The sequence below is a fragment of the Orcinus orca genome, chromosome 18 (genome assembly GCF_937001465.1).
Source record: "Orcinus orca chromosome 18, mOrcOrc1.1, whole genome shotgun sequence".
Taxonomy (NCBI): Eukaryota; Metazoa; Chordata; class Mammalia; order Artiodactyla; family Delphinidae; genus Orcinus; species Orcinus orca.
Genome location: NC_064576.1, coordinates 65,015,574 through 65,031,207, shown reverse-complemented (window position 1 = coordinate 65,031,207; position 15,634 = coordinate 65,015,574). Strand labels below are relative to the sequence as shown.

Genomic DNA, 15,634 nt, shown 5'->3' with positions numbered 1-15,634 from the left:
ACAATGTACTTGCAGGACAGATGTCCCTGGAATAATTAATTGGGCATAGTTGTTCAGGCCTCTGTGTCTTTTGGTTCAAGATACTAGCTGGGATGCCTAAAATCTGTGGCTGAGAAAGCTACATTTAGGTGATCTTTAAAACAGAAAGTTAATTGTCCTAAATCTTTTCCCTCTTTTAATTTTTTAGATTCTTTTTCCAAATCCTTCCTTCATTTATGAAGTATTTTTCGAAGTTCAGGGGGAAAACATTTACCATCCCTTCGTTTAGGCATCGATATTTCCCTCCCATGATTACTTTATTACAAAAATTATTTGTTTCAAATGATTTTTTGGGCCACCCTCCTCTCCTACTGCAGACTATAATCTTATATATATCAAATACCAAACCAAGGATGAATTTTGCCCAGACATAGACTGGGAGACTTATTTTCCACTTTGAATATATGCCATTTAACGTGTCTTCATAGTTTAACTCTGCACTCCTCAAGAGCAGGGTCTGAGTTTTGTGATTATTCCTTTCATTCTCTACCCACAGCACAATGTCAGGCATACATTATATATGCTCAGAAGTGCTGACTGTATAAATGACTGGACAATATAACCTGATTTCCTGGACTATTGAGTACCTGCAGATGTGATTTCAAACTGTAAGGTTTTGAGATTCTTCATTAAAAATACAATAGCCTAAGGAACAGTTAGCACGCAGAAAAATAATAGATCTGTTATTCTATACCTCAGTGACCCAGCAAGTTCCTTGGAATGGTGGTCTCTGTCGACCTGGTTTCCTGTGGTTCCTGGAAAGAACGCTGTGTCTGTTGGGAGAGAGCTGGGGGCGGAAGCGGGGGGTTGTAGTTACGCATTATTCCTAAGACGTGTCATCAACCCCTCTTAGTCTTTATGACCCACAAAGCACTCTTGTTTCCCAGACTGGTGAGTTGAAGACTAAATGTTCCCATGGAAACTAGATGTCAGGAGTCCCTACCATTTCTTGGCCCATCACTTTCTTCATTACCCTGTCTCCTCTTCTTGGAGGCTCCGGACGTCTGGAAGTTGTTATTTGCACCCCAGCACACTTCAGCTGTGCCACCTGTGCTTGCTGTCTCTCGGTTGGCTTCCTGCCCCTGTATTCTGAAACTGAGCTGCAGGAATGGAATGAGTCCCCGACCCTCTTCGCTGCTTGGCAGTGGCCTTCCTATCTCTCTTTGTATCCGGAACCTAAATAGATCAGACTGTAGATGTATCATGATACAGGGTATAGAAATCCATATCTCTGCAAGCCACCTCTCTAGCTAACCCTTTGGCCAAGGCTGCACCATTTCTCACTTCGATAACTGTAATAGCCCCCTTGCACTATCCCTGCTTCTCTACAGTGTGTTCTCAGTTGAGCAGCCCGGTCTCCGTGCACGTAAAAGACAGATAATATTACTTCTCTGCTGACAACCCTGCAATGGCTCCTCATTTCCTTCAGAGAAAATCCTAACGGGAGCTTACAAGGACCCACCTGATTTGGTCCCGATACTGCTCTGATCTCTCTTTGAAATAGTCTAAGAGCTCCTAGAAGTCATGACTGCTTTATACTGCCAGAATCCTGCACAATGCCTGGTACACGGTGCTCATCAACATTTCTTTAAATGTTGAATACACACCCAGATTCCCAGAGAAGAGCTAAAGCCTCCAATGGTTTTCGTCCATCATTCCTTCTCTCTGAGTCTGAGGGCAAACATTCTGAGCTGGAGGGAATCGGACTCAATGACAGTCCTGAAACCTTCGGCCATTCAGGTCCAGGAACCAAGTCCTGAATCTGGCAGTGACTCTGTAAATGACTGCCTGTCATTTGACTTCACGGTGTACTTATTTCTATTTAACGTTTCAATTTCAGCTGAAATTATCTTTCAAATGTGAATTCCTTTTGGTTAAGAGTCAAATTCTTCTTTTTGACACTACAACATCAATGAGTAATTAACACATTTCCAGCTAAAAATATTAATGTATTTTCACTTGGTACTCATTTAAAACCATGAGTGCATTGATAATGTTACATTTCTTATTGTTCCTTAAACCTCAGAAATGTAATAGTTTCTCAGAGCAATCAGTTGTATTTTAATTACATGAACATCATAAACTCAATGGAATGGAAATTTACTTTCTACTAGAAATTATCATAACAGAAGCACTTTTCAAAGATTATTTTCTGAGTCAGTTACTTGAGGCTGAACATTGTGGAAGATTTATAAGATAGAAATTCTCTAAAGAGTTTAAAGTGTTTCCACATATTGATTCAACTCTCTTGCATTTTAATGAATGTATAAATATTTGAAAATTAAGTTATGCAGGGTGAAGATATCGCCACAGTGACTGTACTGGTCACATTTTACATTTGTAACATACATTTTAAATTCTTGGCAGTTTTAAGTTTAGAAATTTATACTATTTTCTCCTTTGTCTTAAGAAAATCTTTTAAATTAAATTTTATATAAAACAAGCATAAAAGATTTAACATAAGCTTCCCAAAATAATTTTAACAGCTTTATTGTGATATAATTCACATACCGTACAATTTACTCATTTCAGGTGTACAACCTACTAGGTTTTAGTACATTCACATCAATTGTAGAGTATTTTAATTACCCTCAAAAGAAACCCTGAAACACATCAGCAGTTATTCCCCATTTGTCCTCAATACCCCTAGCCCCAGACAATGATTAATCTGCTACCTCTCTTTATATTTGCCTATTTGAACATCTCACATAAATGAGACTGCACAATACCTAGTCTTTTATGACTGGCTTCTTTCATTTAGCATAATATTTTCAAGGCTCATCAATGTTCTTACATGTAACAGTACTTCATTCATTTTTATTGTTGAATAACATTGTATGGCTACTCCACATTGTGTTGATCTGTGCATCAACTGATGAACATTTGGGTTGTATTTGTATTTTGGCTATTATGCAAAATGCTGCTGTAAACATTCCTGTAAAATTTTTTGTGTTTTGTTTCCATTCTCTTGGGTGTATCATCTAGGAGTGGAATTGCTGTGCTATATCATAACTCTATATTTAACCTTTTAAGGCAATGCCATACTGTTTTCCAAAGTGGCTACACTATTTCGTATTTCCACCAGCAATGTATCAGAATTCCAATTTATCCACATCCTTGTCAACACTTGTTATTGGCTCTCTTTTCATTTATAACCATCCTAGTCTTTACCAAGTAGTATCTCATTATTTTGATCTGCATTTGCTTAATGATTAATAACATTAAGCATCTTTTCATGTTTTTATTGGTCAGCTGTATATCTTCTTTGGAGAGATGTGTATTCAGATCCTTCACCCATTTTTTAGTTGAGTGATTTGCTTTATTATGGAGTTATAGGATTTCTTTATATATTTCAGATACAAGTCCAGAAACAAATTAGACAGATGATTTGCAAATATTTTCTCCCATTCTGTATGTTGTTCTTTTATTTTCTTGATGGTATTATTTGAAGCACAAAAGCTTTTACTTTTAATAAAGTCCAATTTATCTAATTTTCTTTGTTGCTTATTTTTCTGATGTCATCTCTAGGAAGGCTTTTTCTAACCCAAGGTCACAAAGATTTTCTCCTATATTTTCTTTTATAAGTTTTATAGTTTTATACATTACTTTTAAGTCTATAATTCTTTCTTTCTTTTTTTTTTTTTTTTTTTTTTGCAGTATGCGGGCCTCTCACTGCTGTGGCCTCTCCTGCTGCGGAGCACAGGCTCCGGACGTGCAGGCTCAGTGGCCATGGCTCACGGGCCCAGCCGCTCCGTGGCATGTGGGATCCTCCCGGACCGGGGCATGAACCCACGTCCCCTGCATCGGCAGGCGGACTCTCAACCACTGCGCCACCAGGGAAGCCCCTATAATTCATTTTGAGTTAAATTTTCTTGTAGGATGTGAGGGAGGAGATGGACTTCACTCTTTTGCATGTGGAAATCCAGTTGTCTCGGTAATGTTTGATGAAAAGATTCTTCTTGGGCTTCCCTGGTGGCGTAGTGGTTGAGAATCCCCCTGCCAATGCAGGGGACACAGGTTCGAGCCCTGGTCTGGGAAGAACCCACATGCCGTGGAGCAGCTAAGCCCATGCACCACAACTACTGATGTGCTCTAGAGCCCATGAGCCACAACTACTGAGCCTGTGCACCACAACGACTGAAGACTGTGCATCTAGAGCCCCTGCTCCACGACAAGAGAAGCCACTGCAATGAGAAGCCTGCGCACCACAATGAAGAGTAGCCCCTGCTCTCCACAACTAGAGAAAGCCTGTGCACAGCAAAGAAGACCCAACACAGCCTAAACTAAATAAATAAAATAAATAGATTAAAAAAAAATCCTCGAACAAAACTCCATGAGCCATAGTCAGGAGAATCAACCAACAGCAAATTTGGACTCTTAAGAACTTCAGATAATAAAAGCCTCAAATTCAGAATATAAAATAAATATGTTTAAAAGAAAAATAACTAAAAGGAAATAAGGAAAATGATTTAGAAATGCCTTTACTCCAGCATTTTAATTTTGGAATTCAAATTTTGTTTAAAATTATAGATGTTTAAAAACTTTGGTGCTAAACATTAGCAAGAATAATTAATGGACCATAAGTCACTGTGAAAAGAAATGTAGGTAAAATGCATTATAAACACTTAGATGTCCTTACTGTTGGTTACTATAATATCTGCTGATTATGACTGAACATATACTGATACATCTCCAGGTAAAAGAATGCATCTCTAGGTGAAATTAAAAATCAAGACTGGAAGAAAATATCAGTCTAATCCATTGATCAATGTTTAACTCTCCTCCACCACATCATTATCAATTAATTATCCAACTTACTTCTAGTAAAGAGAGCTCTCAGATTTATAAAGCTGTCTATTCCATCTTTGGACAACTTTGGTATAACACTGGTATTAATCACCTTTCTTTGATTTTAAGCATATCAACTTTTCTCTAAAAGCATCTTCAAATTTAAAATCTTTAGCCTAGTTTGTAAAGGTCACTACTCTCAAAGTGGTGCCCCTGGTTAAAATCACTCCCTGATACCATTTTGGCTAGAAGACATTTTCATCTCTATGCATTTGGCTTAGCAGAGATTTGAGGTAGTAGGTAGAAGGAATACGTAGTAGAGGTACACTCAATGGGGATAGATAAGCAACTCACTAACATAGTTGTATTTGTGATAAAAGCTCTACATGCCTCAGCCCTTTTTTTTTTTTTTTTTTTTTTTTTGCGTTACGCGGGCCTCTCGCTGCTGTGACCTCTCCCGTTGCGGAGCACAGGCTCCGGACGCGCAGGCTCAGCGGCCATGGCTCACGGGCCCAGCTGCTCCGCGGCATGTGGGATCCTCCCAGACCGGGGCACGAACCCACGTCCCCTGCATCGGCAGGCGGACTCCCAACCACTGCGCCACCAGGGAAGCCCCCCTCAGCCCTTTTAAGCCCATTTATTTAGAAATCAATGCTATTGATTGCACTTCATTCCTTTTATAGAGTATGGCAACTAGTAGATAAATGTCTATATGTTGACATAGGCTTTTGTTGTCCATTTGACTTAAATATATATAGTTTAAGTAAAGCTGAATAATTTAGATGATAAGAATGCTGGTTACCCACACATATTTTTAAAAAGACCTTGAAAAACCCAGATATTAAGTTATACATAATTGTGCCTATAAGGAAGACTCTGGTGTTTATTCTTTTTCCTTCAACAATTTCAGATTAGGAGAAAAGAAATAGCAGTGCATTCAACATTTTCAAAAGCAATCTTTTATATCAAAAGATGAATTAACATCTATATACACATGGTTACCTGAATAAGTACTGAAAAATTTGCTTTTGGTTTGAAATAACTAACTTATTTGAATCAAGATCTGGGTCTCAATGCACCAAATCTAAACATATAATGATCATGTTTTTACCTGATGATGGACTGGCTTTACCATGGTCAAAGATACTTTCTGACAGTCTTGTGTAGAATAGCAAAGTTATACTATCCAAACTGTTTATGTATCTCAAGAGTCTTACAAGTTCATGCTCTAGTGAAATTGTTTTTTCCTACAGAAACAAGAAATAAAGCCCTCAGTTCTCAGAAACTAAACTCTCTGAGTAAATCATGCAGTTTCTGCGGGCCTCAGTTTCCTCATTTGTAAAACGAGTTGTTTAATCTTTAACACACTATTGAGTTCCAAATTTTAACTATGTGATATTTTTGCTAACGAAGTAAACACAGCATTTAATATCTCAAAAATGTGTTTTTTTTTTTTTTTTTATTAAGGAGTGCAACTCCAAGGAATAGAGGGAGGAACAAAAGACATGGGGCTTGGAAGGATAGGACGCAATGCAAGGCGATGTGGTCCTGTGCTGGTTACTGATTCACAATGAGCTGTAGACACAGCTATTCAACCAGCAGGGGCACCTGCTCTTAACTCTTAGCTAGGAGCTCAGTTACGTGGGGCATCTCCAAAAGGACTGCCTGGAAACAAACCATTATAAGGAGAAAGGATAAGTAATTTATCTACTTGGTCCCCTTTGAACCCCTTTATGTCATTTATCAAAGTTGGCCCCAAAGGAAATAATTACCCTGTGCTTCTGAGTTTGCATCCTCCAGTCCTTCACAAGTTCCTCAGGAACCCAGATCCTGCACCCTGTTATGTGGCCAGATCATCCAAGTCAGAATAAATGGGAGTAGCCAAGGGCTCTGGGAGTGGCAGCATCTCATAAGCCTACAGACAGTGAATCCATCATGGTGATGGCTGGAGTGAGCTATGAATCTGAGGCTCTTGCATATACACAAAGTCAGGAGGCTCTGAGGAGACTTGTATGAGGCACCAACACCAAAGGCTCTCAATTCATACTTGTTTATTGATGATTAGCTAGTTTTTCGCTGCTTGTGCAGCATGTGGGATCTTACTGATAGTTCCCCGACGAGGGATTGAACCCCCCTGTATTGGGAACACAGAGTCTTAACCACTGGACTGCCAGCAAAGTCCCGTCACATTTGTTTTTTCTAAATATATGCACAGTTATGCGATATTGACTGTGCTACGAGTATCTTATTAGCAAAATATCTGCTTTGAAGAAGTTAAATTTAAGACATCTTTTGGATATCAAAGCGGTAATGTTGAGAATGAAGTTATATATATATATATATAACTTCATATGTATATATTCATATATATATATGAATTTGGAGCTTAAGGGAGAAATTTGAATTGCATATATAAATTTAGGTGCCATTAGTTACTATTTAAAACCATGGGACTAGGTAAATACTGTTGGGGTTCAGGGCAGGCCACCCCCTATATACTCAAATGGCATACTGATTATTCTGAGTTAAAGTTACTTAAGACATGGCCAGTGCAAGAGGGATGCTCTGACCCTCCTCTCTGGCTCCCTGAAAGCAATGTCTCCTGTAAAAAGTACACTCCCTGAATCTGGAGATAGAAGGACACAGTTATCTCCAGAGATAGGGAATTTGGCTGAGATGTCTATATAAACAAACCTTGTTACTTGGTTAATTTACTAACTCAAACCCGAGCTATGGTTAGATTCTTCACTAATTGAGCACCTAAAACCTAAATTTTTTTGTACTGTCAATTCCTCACATATTGCTTCTTTGTCTAAAAAATATAAAAGCTGCCTGCTTTGACCACTTCTTAGGTCCCATTTCTATGAGACCTCCACGTGCATGAATTAAAATTTGTTTCTTTTTCTCCTGTTAATCTGTCTTGTGTCCATTTTATTACTAGTCCAGCCACAAGAAGTCAAGATGGGTAGAGGGGGAAATTTCCCCCTCTCTGACAATACCTTTACGTTACTGTAAAACTTAACATGCTTATTGTTTGTTATATTTCTTAGACATAAGATCTATGAAGAAGGAATGTGCCTCGTTTGTTCACCTATGTGTTCTAGGAGTTTAGGACAGTGCCTAGCATCAAAAAATATTTCTGAATTTTGTTGATTGGGAAAGGTTGTAACTTGAGAGTAGAGGAAGGAGAAAGGAATGTCGGAGATTTGAGTAGAGAGAATTTATAATGTTCTGTCAAGTTGGGGAGTAAGTTGGGGAAGTTTCAAATTGCTACAGAAGGTTAAGAGCTAAGATTTGTGATCGTAATTCAATTTGAGTCCATTCAGTGTGGGTATATTTTCTTCAACCACATTGAGTACAGCGTTAGAGCAGCAGCTATAAAAAGAGCTCCGTTCAATTAATGTAGGACCTTCAAAGTGATTCAGACAGGTTGGAGAGAGGGAAATGAGATAAGTTTAGTGATGGTTCATGAAATCTGAACTGCCTAGACAGCAAAGAAACCCTCTGTCTGAAGGGGTGAAAGACAATGAAAAGTAAGAGAATAAATAGATTGATGATCCTGATGGATGATAAATTGTTTAAATGTAGGGTTAAGGTGACTTACTCCATGAGTTAGAAAGCCAAAGATTAGTGGTCTGAGAGTGGGATGGTTAAAACTATAATTCTGGGTGTGATGTGATTATTGAAGTGTTGAGATGAGGTGCAGGAAGAAATGCTTGGAAGCAAGGTCAACGAGCTGGAATAGTTACCCAGAGCTCAAATTCCAGATAACACGTAATTGCTACTAATAAGAAATCTTATTCTAGTCAGCTGATCAAACGTGCACTTTCACAAATAGGCCAGCTTGTCCCCAAAGTACATAGTAATCACAAAGCAGAATGCCAGTGAGTTCTCTGTTTGCAGAGTCCCAAGACAAGAGTCTCTTTTAGACGCCAGAAGGGAGAAAATTAAACTCATCGTTCTATTGTAGTTAGAATTTCATCTAATTAAATTAAAGAACAGATTGAATAGTTTAACATATTTCAACGTTCGTATGGCATTGAAAATCCTTGGCTGGCAGCTGTGTATATCAGCAGGAAATCAGGGGAACGCAGGAATGAAATGAATATTTAGAAGTGGAAACAACAGGCAGTGCTATTTCTAAAACATCCTTTGCTGCTTACATGGCAATACCAGTAGTTAAGACATGAATTTAACGTTATTAATATACTATCAAAACATAATAGTAATTAAAACATCATGAGTTTTAATATATACCTACTTAAACTTTTATTTATAAACTCTTAAATTTTAAGGAACTGAACACGTAAAAGAGAGAAGCATATATCTTGAGCTCTTCATTTCTCTCCTTATCCATTAAATTCCAAAAATATAAACAACCATTGTTATGACCGTCATACCCATACAACATCCAAACATGTTTTGAGATGTGTAGCACGAAAATGACTTTGACATTCAGCATCATAACTTATACATAGATGCATAACTTACACAGTTCCCAGGAATTTGAAGTGAGCTAAATCCTCCACATTTTACTATTTACCATTTTTTGTGTGAAAATTCTCATAAGTGCTCAAAGCAGAAAGAATTGTATAGTGAACTATACACTCATAAGGCTGATTTGATAATTCTCAAGATTTTACCACAATTTATTCTTTGCATTTTTAGTTGAAAATTTTGAAGAAAAATGTCAAATATCTTATCACTTCAATTCTACATATTTCACAATTATATAGTTTGGGGTTCTAGTATTATAAAATGTATTTAGCAGTTTTTCAAAATTTTGCCATAAAAAAAAACTTTGTGAAAAACAAAGCTTATTTATGCTTCTCAATGCATGTCTTTCTAGCAAAAGTAGAATAAAATAATAATATGAAAAACTTTAGGACACAGATCAATTTGACAGAGCAGGTAGTATGTCATTTTTTTCATTAAATTTAAAATAATTGTAGATTTACATGCAATGGTAGGAAAATAGTACAGAACAACCCCATGTACCATTTTCCCAGTATCCCTCAAAGATCTGGCAAAACTGTAATACAACATCACAACCAGGGTATTGACATCGATACGGTCAAGATACAGAACATTTCAATCACCACAAAGATCCCTCATGTTACCCTTTTATGTCCATTTCCTTCCTGTCTCCATCCCCTCCTTATTCCATGGTAGCCACAAATCTGTTCTTCACTTCCATAATTTTGTGATTTCAAGAATGTTATATCAATGGAATCATACAGTACATAATCCTTTGGAATTGGGTTTTTTTTTTTAATTCTCCGGAAATTTATCCAGGTTATTGGGTTAAACAGTAGTCCTTTCACTGCTAAGTAGAACTCCATAGTATGAAAGTACCACAGTTTGTTATTGTATAGTTATTCACACAGTAAAGGACATAGGGTTTTTTATAGCTATGTTTTTGGTGTCGAGTCAAAGAACTCTTTGCCTAAACATGAGATCTATGTCGGGCTTCCCTGGTGGCGCAGTGGTTGAGAGTCCGCCTGCCGACACGGGTTTGTGCCCCGGTCTGGGAAGATCCCACATGCCGCGGAGCGGCTGGGCCCGTGAGCCATGGCCGCTGAGCCTGCGCGTCCGGAGCCTGTGCTCCACAACAGGAGAGGCCACGACAGTGAGAGGCCACGTACCGCAAAAAAAACAAAACAAAACAAAAAAACATGAGATCTGTGTTGACTCAGAGTAGTAAGAACAGATATCCTTGCCTTGCTCCGGATATTTAGGGGGAAAGCTCTCAATATTTCCCATTAAACACCGTGCTGTCTATAAGAAGTCATAGATGTTCTTTATCAAGTTAAGGAAGTTCTCTGCTATTCCTATTTTTCTGAGAATTTTTATCAAGAAAATGTGTAGAATTTTGTCTGATGCTCTTTCTATATTGATGGATATGATTATCTGACTTCTGTTATTTAGCCTGTTAACATGGTGGATTATACTGATTGATTTTCTAATATTGAGCCCCCTTCGCATCCCTGGAATAAACTCTGCTTGGTCTTAATGTATAATTCTTTTTATACATTATTTAAATCTATTTGCTAATATTTTACTAAGAAATTTTTGCTTATATTCATGGGCATCTGGAAAAAATTATATTCCACTGTTGAATGGTGTATTTTATAAGACATCAGTTAAACCCTGGTGGTTCAATGATATTGTTGAGTTCCTCTGTATCCTTACAGATTTTCTGTCGAATGGTTCTATCAGTTACTGAGAGGGGGGTATTTCAGTCCCCACCTATAATTATGGATTGGTCTATCTCTCCTTTCAGTTCCATTGTTTTCTGCAGTTTATTGTTTGGTACATACATATTTAGGACTGCCACATATTTCTGGTGGACTGACTCTTTTACCATATATAATATCTTTCTCTGTCTCATAATTTTCTTTCCTCTGAAGTCTAATTTATGTGATATTAATATAGTCATTCCTTCTCCCTTTTGATTAAAATTTGCAAGATATATCTTTTTCCCATCCTTTTGCTTTCAACCTGCCTATACTGTTACAGTTAAAGTTACTTTCTTTTAGTCAGCATGTACATGGGTCATGGTTTTAAGTTCACTTTGACATCTCTGTCTTTTATTGGTTTATACTGACCACTTAATTCAATATAAGTATTGATGTGTCAAGGCTCACATCTGCCATTTTGTTTTCTTTTTCTTTCCCCTTTCTTCATTTCTCTGTTATCGTTTTGCTTGCTTTCTTTTGAGTTACCTGAACATTTTCTAGAATTCCATTTTTATTTATCTGCAGTAATTTTGAGCGCATCTGGCGGGTCTACCTTCTTCTCTCTGTCCTTCAGAGCAGGGGTCCCCAACCCCCAGGCCGTGGACCAATACCGGTCCGTGACCTGTCAGGAACTGGGCCACACGGCAGGAGGTCAGCAGGGGGCAAGCGAGCAAAACTTTATTGACTTAAAAAAATATATATGCACGATATGAGAGTTGCAAGTTAAGTTTTATTTGGGGCAAAATGAGGACTGCAGCCCGGGAGACAGCATTTCAGATAACTCTGAGAAGCTGCTCCGAGGAGGTGAGGCGAGCAGCCAGGATAGATAGGAGTTTTGCAACAGGTAACTGGGAACGTCAAAAGATTATTGTTAAATCAAGAGAACCAGATATCTCACGTTAAGGAATGTAGTGCTTTTCTGTGTATGGGAAGATGTTAGAGTCTGGGCTCACTGAAATCAGTCCTTTGATATGCACCTCAGCTATCTGGGGCCTGTATTTTCACATCCTGAGTGTCCTCAGCGCTCACCACAGGCTTCAGTCTGATGGCTGCTAGATGGCAGGTATTCTTTTCAGCCCTGCGTTTCCTCAGGGCTCACGAGCTCACGTTGGAGGGCTGCAATCACTGGTGACTGTGACATCCTTTGTTTATTGATAGGGCAGGAAATATTCCATTTATCAGCTTCAACTGCCCATTCCCCATCCCTCCCCATCGCTCGCATTACCGCTGAACCATCACCACTCCCCCCATCCGGGAAAAAAATGTCTTCCATGAAACCAGACCCTGGTGCCAAAAAGCTTGGGGACCAGTGCTTCAGAGTATTCTCATGCTTATTTTATATAAAATATGCAAAGGTTTTAATTGTACAAAATGGAAGAGATAGGGAAATGTATGCCTATACCCTCTTCCTAGAATGTCATTTTAATAAATGAAAATGATTTAAAAGGTTTTATTTTGGACATGTAGCAACCAAACATTCTGTTGCATTTTTTAAATAATAATATGCTGCAAATTAAGAAGCATTTTACAGAGATTCTTTTGGTGAAAACCTCAGTCACGATTTCAGAAAAAAGTGGGGAATGAAAATTTATTCTGAAGGGATACATGTCTTCAAGCTTGCTAGTATATTTTACTTTAAAAAATAAATTAGTGTGACCAAAAAAACTGATGAATTGTAAGGGTTTATGTTATAGTATTCTTGAATTTACCCAAAATTTTACATCTCTTAAAATACATCTGCAGGTTATTTATTTCTTACCTAAGTTGTTTGTTGCCCTATAGCTCAAACAAAGTTATCTGCTTTTGAACCAATTCATTCTTAGCAATCTTGACAGTAAGTATGATTTTCTATGTCATTTTTTAGGTTTGGTTATATACATGGCCAAGAGCACTGAAATAATAATTATTTGTATTTATCACTGGCAAAGCCAAGATCATGAACGCTATGAGAAGAAATTTAAATAAGGATTTTCTTTGAATTTATCAATAAAATATACTCACCAACAATCCCTTACTTAGCATTCTAGTCCTTATTGATTTGCAAAATTGAACAATTCAATTTTTTAAGTTTGTATTCTATTCTACTATAAATATATTCCCAAAATATGATGGCCAAAGGACTACAACTTTTAGATCTATCTACTTTCCACTTAATTTTTAGACAATCTTCCAAGAAATACTAAAATCAGAGAAGTAAAGTAGCCACCATATAATAATATGGTCTTTCCTCTTTCCTGAATTTGGGATTCTTAGAAACTGAAGTATTTGCTTTCTCTCCAGCAGATGCCACTTTAGATATTCTTCCTCCTCTTTCCGCTGTCTTCAATTTTCTCTGTCTCCTGGTTTGGTATATAAACTAGTTTTATCACAGTAGTCACATAAAACTTGGTTTTATACTCCCTACACTTACTGGTGAGTTAAAAAGTATTTCTAAAGAAAGGTTTTTCTCTCATCTAAAAACCCAGAAGTTCACATTAACAGTTATTGTGTCCATTAGTATCCATGGTTCCAAAGATGAGTGAGAAGGAGTTACAAAAAGTGAGGTGTTTTAGTCAGGGTTCTCCAGAGAAACAGACCAACGGTGTATATATAGATATATATCAGAGGAGATTTATTACGGGGATTGACTCATACAATTCTGGAGGCCGAGATATGCCACAAATGCTACCTGCAAGCTGGTCTCCAAGTCCAAGTCCAATGGCCCTTCAAGGGTGGGAGAGGATGAATGTCCCAGCTCAGGAACAGAGAGAATTAACCCCTCCTGTCTTTTTGTTCAATTTGGGCCCTCGGTAGACTGCATGATGCCCACCCATGTTGATACTGAGCAGGACCCTGTGAGGCTCCTGGGCACAAAAGCCTTTCTGTGTCCCCTATTTCTTGATTACAGAAAATAGGCTTCATTCAGCCTCCTTCACCTTCCCTGAGTTCCAAGGGGCAGGTTCAAACAGATGCTAATTAGGGAAGGGACGGGATGCAGAGACAAGGGAGGAGCAGTCAGGAAACAATACTGCAGCCTTGAGGCAGGGTCCTGGTTCCCCCTCAAGGGATACACATTACAATATCTTTGAGCTGTTTTTCAAATACTGAAAACCTCACTAGGTGGGAGAAGTATGCTGCCCACAACCAAGTAGACCCCAGACCGGTAGGAACCAGAAGGTTGATGTTGCTGACTCCTACTTACCTCACCACCAACCAATCAGAAGAAGGTCCATGAGCTGATCACACCCTCTTCGAAGAACAATGGCTGTAAAACTCCCCACTACCCACTCCAGGTCTGGACACCCAGTTCTGAGGGCATTAGCCTACTGTCCCCGTTTGCCAGGCAAAGCAATAAAGCTATTCTTTCCTACTTCACCCAAAACTCTGTCTCTGAGGTTTAATTCAGTGTCGGGGTACAGAGTCCGGATTCGGCTTTAAGATCAGTCACGATGCAAATGAAAATCTTTTCCAGAAACACCGTCACAGACACACTCAGAAACAATATTTTCCCAGCTCTCCGAGCAGCCGTTAGCTCAGTTAAGTTGATACATAAAATTAACCAGTCACATTGGGAAATTGTCATATTGCAAATCTTTCTCTAAAAATATTGTAAACCTTAACTATATCATTAAGCAAAAATGTCGCAAATGATACTCAGTCAAATACCAGAAAGAAATATTATAAAATCTATTGCCTTATAATATCTAAAAGAGGGAACATTCATCTTTCTAGCTTAAATTTAGAGGAAAACCTGTCAAAAAAGAAGTCACTAAGTTAGACCATATCTAATGGATTCTTTGAGGAGTCTTTCACCTTAGTGAATTACAGAACTGGTAAAGAGATAAATTTCTGATTTTATACCCAAAGTTTGGCTGCCTCAGTCATTCCAACACAAGCACACAAGAGAAACAAATCATTCTAGTATTGATTATTTCTCATTGAGTTTTTAACTCATATTTCTAATCTGATTTTGGATCCTTTATATAATTCATTAAGAGGCCAGTTTATTTCCACTTTATCCAGCTGGATTTACTTTTGTCCCTTCGGTTCTTGACATTTTAAATGTTGACTCTGAAGTCAGTAAATGTTAGTGTACTTTGCTCCGAACCAGGTGCTAAGGCTTACAGTGAGAGAGCAATTCCTGAACCCTGATTTTCTTTAGTCTCTTATTCCCAAGTCAAAGAAAAATAAAAAGAAAGAAAGAAGAAGAATGTCTTTTGAAGAGGGATTCTTTAGTTTTAAAAAAATAATAACCTTGACCATAAAAAGCCGCAGCGAAGAACTCTGTGACTTGGCTGTGCTCTCACTTGATGTGTTCTCACTTTCGACTTCGCTGATCCTACAGACTTTGGAAGAGCAGAAACTCTGCCACTACTTAGCCTCCTATTCTTCTGGCACATTGTCTGCAGGATCATTTCTCAACACGATGTTGATGTTGATGCTTCTGTTTATTTTCTCATCTATAGCTCATCCTTCCCATCACAAATTACATCCACATGGATGAATCACAAGCTTGTAATTTTCTTTTGCTTGGTTCTTAAAGGCACCTTAGGAATTCTTCCTCTCCACACCTGTACTTTTCATAGCAT

General features: G+C 38.1%; 1 protein-coding gene across 3 annotated transcripts in view; it reads left to right on the top strand.

Moving 5' to 3' along the window:
- The window catches only part of UFM1 (ubiquitin fold modifier 1), a 77,410-nt gene that overhangs the window by 43,292 nt on the left and 18,484 nt on the right, over nucleotides 1–15,634 (top strand). The gene's annotated exons all lie outside the window — the stretch shown is intronic.